This window comes from Fusarium falciforme, chromosome 10, assembly GCF_026873545.1.
Source record: "Fusarium falciforme chromosome 10, complete sequence".
Lineage (NCBI taxonomy): Eukaryota > Fungi > Ascomycota > Sordariomycetes > Hypocreales > Nectriaceae > Fusarium > Fusarium falciforme.
The window spans coordinates 3,360,289-3,366,841 of record NC_070553.1 but is presented as its reverse complement, the minus strand read 5'-3'; the positions used below and the strand labels follow the sequence as shown (position 1 = coordinate 3,366,841).

The 6,553-nt window shown below is 30.9% G+C and overlaps 1 pseudogene across 1 annotated transcript, besides 1 other annotated feature; it reads right to left on the bottom strand.

Moving 5' to 3' along the window:
- Positions 1-3,947: 3,947 nt before the first annotated feature.
- NCS54_01293300 lies at positions 3,948-4,794 on the bottom strand (annotated as a pseudogene). The gene is made up of 2 exons: positions 4,472-4,794; positions 3,948-4,413 (listed from the first exon to the last, which is right to left on the bottom strand).
- Positions 3,948-4,794: a sequence feature.
- Positions 4,795-6,553: the final 1,759 nt, after the last annotated feature.

The following is a 6,553-nucleotide window of genomic DNA, read 5'->3' as shown; positions in this document are numbered from 1 at the left end:
GTAGAAACTTAGGGCTATTAAGTTTATAGCTCTTCTATATAAGTATATTAAAAGTTATTTTAATATACTAAAAGGGATTATTAATAACTAAGATAAGTTAATTACTAATAAGTTCTATATAAACCTTATAAAAGAGTAAGTAATCTATTACTAATTATTAATTATATATTACTCTTAGATAGATAGTTAGATAAAGTATATATATTAGATACTTAAGAAGTATTTAAAAATATATATAAAAGAATTACTTAAAAGGTAAGTAATATAACTCTTAGATAATACCTTTATTTATAATAATAATAAATACTTAATTATTAGGGTCTCTTTAATAGAGGTATTATTTAATTATTACTTATAGTATATAGAATATATCTTAATAAAAAGAGAGATAAATATATAAGGTATCGCTAAATACTTAATAATACTTAGCTATATATAGGCCTAGGTATATAAATACTAAAAAAGAGCTTTAAAGTTATAAGCGAAATACTATAACTCTAGGTATAAGCTATAGACCTACTATTAGGGATAGATTATTAGAGTATTTATAAAAAACTAAAGATTTATATACCTTAAGCTAGCCCTATGATTTATAAGAGCTAAAATTCTTAATAAGTATAAAAAATAAGCCTATACCTTAGAGCTACTAGAGAAATACTAATATATATATAATATATTTTATATATTACTTATTGAGCTATAAAGTAATTATAAAAAGATTGGTAATACTATATAAGATTAATTAGAGCTTAAAGATAAGCCTAATAAGTAAGAGGTAAAAGAAGTAATTTTATATAAAGAAGTAAGAGATAAAACCTTCTATCTTATTAAATAAAAAGGTTAGTTAATAAAATATAATATATAAAAACCTAAGGAATACTTATAAAATATATAAGTAATAATAAAGAAATATCTTAAGATTATAAAAGGGATTATAAGAAGTAAAGTAAAATATAACTAAGCTTATATTAAAAGCTTAATAATAAATACTTTATTATTCTAAGTATAAAAAAATAAAAACTTAAATATAGAACTTAAGTAGAATTAGGCTATGCTAGGCTATTAAATAAGAAAATTAAAAACCTCTCGCTAAAGTATTATAAGAGAGATATAAAAGATTAATATATAGGCTAAAGCCTAGATAGATAAGATAATAGAAAATAAGAAGGGATAGTAGCTAAAACCTTAGTGATTAAATAGAAAAGTTTTATTATAACTTAAGGGTTATTATAAGTAAAATAATAGCTATTAGTCCTAGCTATCTTAGCCGCCTTAGTCTTCTTAGCCTTATAGGACATATTTTAAGTAATATTTAATAAATTACTATTAATAATATTATTATTATTATTATTATTATTACTAGAGGGATAAATATACTTATAATTATTAGAGATTAATAAAGGATTAATAGGGCCTTAGAGATAAGGGCGCTAGCTAATAAAAGAAATAGGATAGATAGGATTAGGGTTATTATTAGAGAAGGCCTAATTAGCGCGGTTATATAAGGCACTAAGAATACTAATAATCTTATAAGTATTACTTTTAACCTTAATATTAGATCTTAGCGTATTCTTATAGTCCTTAAGGTAATTAATTGCCTTAAGTAGTAGCTAAATAGGAGTATTATTATAGATATAAAAGGGAGCAATAGCGGTAATATAATTAATTATCTTAAGTAAAGTTATCTTAGCTCTAGCTTATATATAAAACGTTAGCTAATACCTAGGTAAAATAAAGGAGAGGAGATATATATTTTAAAGGCAAAGGAGAGATAATATCTCTTAGTTAGATATAAGCTCTTATATCTAGATATAAGATATCTAAAGAGGTATCTTAGTACCCTATAGAATAAGCTCGCAAAAATAATTAATAAGCTTTTACTAAGTATATATTATATTCTTAATAATATAATTAATATATTAGATTTAGGTATAAGTATAAGAAGTAAGATTATTAAGAACCTTATTAATAAGGGTATAAATATTATTCTAGGAATCCTAGGTAATATCCTAGAGCTTATAAAGAATTTATAAAGTATAAGTAATAGCTTAAAGGAGGTAAAAAAAAGAGAAAGAAATAATTTATATAGCTATATTTCTTTTTATTATAAGTATAAAAAAGATAATAGTTTAGTAAGCTATTAGTAATATAAGGGATCTAAGGATTTATATTAATATACTCTAAGTAATATATATAGGGAACCTTATTAATATCTATCTTTTAGAAATAAGTATTAGGATTATACTTAAACTTAGAGAGTATAAAGGCATAAATAAAAAGGAGAGATATTATTAAAAGCTATATAATAGTAAGATAACTAAGAGAATAATTAAGAAAGGAGAAACTAAAAAATCTTATATAATATAAGGGAAAAGAGACCTAGAAATAATTATAAAAGTAATAATCATATTAATATAATAAGCATAAGAATTATAATATAAAAAGAAAAAAAAAATAAAAAAAAAAAATTATTATTAATAAAAAAAACTCTAATTATAGCGGCAATATCTATATTTAAGCTACTAATATTAAATAATTAGTAATATAAAGTAATTACTAACCTAATAATAATTAACTAATTATAAAAATAATATAATTTATAAGAAAAACTATAAATATTATAATAAAAAACGCAAAAAGAATAATAAATAATTAATAAGACCTTATAAAGAAGTATTAAAGCCTAAGATTATTAAAAGGTAGCTAAATTTAGATATTCTTTAGTATTAAATAAAAGAAGGAATTAATTAGCTAGATAAGCTTATAGGACTAAGCTCCCTAGAGAGGGGGTAATTATAAGAGTATCCGGGTTAAAGCCAGATATCGCCGGTGGATCGGGAAATCCTTAGATAGTCACGTGGGTCCTAAGCCACATAAGATCTTTCCCGCCGAAGCATCGCTAAAGCTTCAGCAAGTTAAAGTCAAATTAACAGATTGAACCTACCTTATATCTCTGATATCACCCTGATCGTGCCAACTAGGCCCACACCTTTACAGCTATATAAGAAAGTATAGCTAAGGGACTCTTATTATAAAAGCTAGCAAATAAGGCAATCCTCTTAACTAGGGGAAAGATATTAATAAGGGCATATAGATACTTTCTTACTCTTCTAGCCTAAAAGTTTTATAAAGAGGATTAATTAAGGCACTTTATGCTTCTTAGAGGCCTAGTATTATAATATAAAACTATTAGTAATAGTAAATATAATAATAATAATATCTTTTTTAATATAATAACTTATTTTTAAGATATTTTATAGTTATAAGCTATATAGAAAGCCTTATTAATTTTATAAAAGTAGATAGATAAGAGAAAAAAAAATATAAAGTTTTTAAAGTATTAAAACTATTATTATAAGTATTAAAATTAAGTAAAAAAAGCCTAGGGTAAAATAATATATAAAAACTAATATATTATAAAGATTTATTTATCTAAATAAATTTATTATACTAAAATGTAATATAAATAATATTATAGAACTTATACAGGGAGACGAAATTTTATGCTATTCTTTAAGTGGGGTGATTCTTAAAATGGTGGCAGATAGTAGTGATCATCCTCTTAACCCTAGCGTTGCGTTGTACTGCATTGTTTCGTCGTATTCCCCCTGGTTTATGTCGTACCAATAGGCGAAGTAGTCCTTTATTCCTACCTTAGCATCACGGACCCAGGCTAGTTGCTCCTAAGAGACCTAAGTAGCCTCTAGCCAGCTGATCCCGAATCTCGGATGAAGAATGATCGATGTGGCGAATAGGAGAGATTCTCTGAGTTTGTTGTAATACTCATCCAGCTTCTTCCAGCCATTATTAATCGATGCCCGGATATACGCTCGATTAAAAGTATTAAATTACTTTCATGAGTAAACCTGTTCCTAAAGTAGAAAAGCTGCGACAAGAGGTACGATATAGACGGCGAGGTTATTCGCCATATGATCATGTCCACCCACATTTGCGTCAGTCGCCTCAGACTCAGAACTAGTTGGTAAAGCAGTACCAGTGCCAGTTTCGGCCTCTGAGCCAGTCTCGGCCACTTCACTAGCACTGCTAGGTTCACTAACGGAGTCTGTCCCAGGGGGACCGGTTTTGTCCACGCCGCTCACTCTCTCTATCCTAACACCTTTAACGGTGAGCTCGACAGGCTCATCTCCATTTCGTTGGACCATTTCAATCTTTGGGTCCTTTGAAGGCTTAAAGCTCTCACTTGTTACCTGCTGGAACTTGCCCTCGGTACTGACAAGGTCTTCATTGTAAACAGACGAGCCGTCCACGAACATCTGGAGATTGGTGCGTTTGTTCTCCCCTCCAACTCTGACTGATGCTTTCATCTTGGCGAATTCGCCAGTCGAGATTTCCAAGGGTGTCTTGACATCAAGACTGAAAAACGCTTGTTCGTTTGCCGGAGGACTCATGCGACTGGTCTTACGTTAGTACCTACGCAGCAGATGTGAAGACGCTACTCGGTAGGACTTACATGGCTGTCTCCCCATTGACCTTAGTAAACTCCGCATAGTCGCCGGGTGTACCGTCACCGAGCTCTAGTGGAATCGATTTGCCTGTGGCGCTTGAAGGAGCGCCAGTATGCGTTTTGAACCCCGTGCCGCTGGCTAGCGTTTTGTCGGCGGAGTCAGTAGGTTCATCGGTGGACTCGGCGCCAGCAGTTGGCTCTTTGCCTGCTGTGGAAGTATTGGCTGCCTGCAGTTGGGGCATTTGACCTAGGCTGCCCCTTTCGATTAGTGCTTGGCCCAGGCCCCTTTCGATTAGTAGGCCGAGGATAAGACCGTGCAAGAGACGCATGGCACCTGATTTCGGTTTGTGCAGAGAATGACATAAACAAACTGAACAGCTGAGGATGCCTCGGGAAGACAAAAGCCCTTGTCATTGATGAATAGATGTCTGGGCCGTCCCGTGTCTGCTTATATAGCCCTTCTTCCACATGCTCTTTGCACCCCCGTTTCTGGACGGCGGTCGTTGTTGGCAGCTTGAGTCTTTCTACAGATAAGTGCGAAATATGATATCCGGGGCTTGCCCGCCAGATGGGTTTTAGGAGCGTTGAAGGTTAGAATCTGTGAGAAGACGCTTTCAATATGCTTTTCCACTTGCTGCGAGACTTTGTTGACCGAATTTCTAACGTCATTTTATGTAATTTAGTTTGTTAAAGAGGGCAAGGGAGCAGGGTCGTCTCTAGAGCCACGCGTTCGCATTGCCATGATTGGCACGGTTCTTACTTTGAGGCGCACACTACTAGAGACTGTGGTTATAGTAGGACGGGGATGGGGATAAGCATAATCTAAATATGTGGGCCGGCGGAAAATCCGAGACCGACGCCCACACCATTCATAAAAATTGCACGAATAAGATCAGAAACTCGAAGGGGAAGGTATGATATACATTTTATTTGTTTCCCACCTTCTGTTTCCCAAGGACGGCCGGGGTATTTGGTGTTTCGCCCGGCACTGGCGGCGTGCACGAACCATGCGTCCTGCGCTTGTACAATGGACCTTTGTTATGACAGTAGGGTATTATCGGATTGGACCCTGTATAATAGCTCAGAGGGTGGTCACGTGCGCAAATGGCCGGCCGGGTGATCTCTGGCTCTATAGTAGACTAGGCCTAATTAGGAAAGCTATATCGCGGCCTAAAAGGGTAAGAGGGATTATTATTAGGAATAATAAGTAAGGAATATATATAGATTAAGGTAATCTATATAAATAGCCCTAGTTTATAAGAATTAAGAGTCTTATATATTAATTAATAATTAAGAATTAGAGTATTAAAGTTAAAAGTATTTATTAATTATTCCCAAATTAATAATAATAAATATAAATATAAAGCTAGCTTTTAATAATAATTAAATTAATTAATTTAATATCCTTAAGATAAAGATAAAAAACTAAGATTTATAAGTTTATATTAACCCTCTTACTAAGAATAAGCCTAGTTTTGTATTAAAACCTCTTATAACGCTAAGTATATAAAATATAAAAAAAAAGGCCTAAGTATTAAGTTTATAATTAGTAAGGGAACCTTATTAATATACGATTTTAATCATACTTTTTAAAAAAAAAATCTTTTCTTAGGGGCTAATATATATTATAGTACATACCTAGTTATATATACCTCTATGAATATAGCTAATTAGAACGGGCGGCTTATGGTATCTACTGTAAGCTATAACCTAGACTTATAATTATACTTATAGCTTACTATGAGCTATGACTTATAATTATAAGCTACTATATAGTATATATTATATACTTATTTATACTTTCTTATATAATAACTACCTTAGCTATTAATATAACTTAGTTATACTTAATACCTTGAAGTATATTACTAGATATAATAGCCCCTTATTTAAGTATAATGCGATTAATCTCTCTATTAATATAAACCTAATATAATTAGTTTATCCCTTAAGAATATATATAATTATTATATATTAATAGCTCTTATTTAATAAATTACTTATATTACTTTAAATAATATTAAAACGCAAAAGAACTACTTTAATTATCCCTATAAATAATCACTAGTAGGTCCTACCTATTAACTA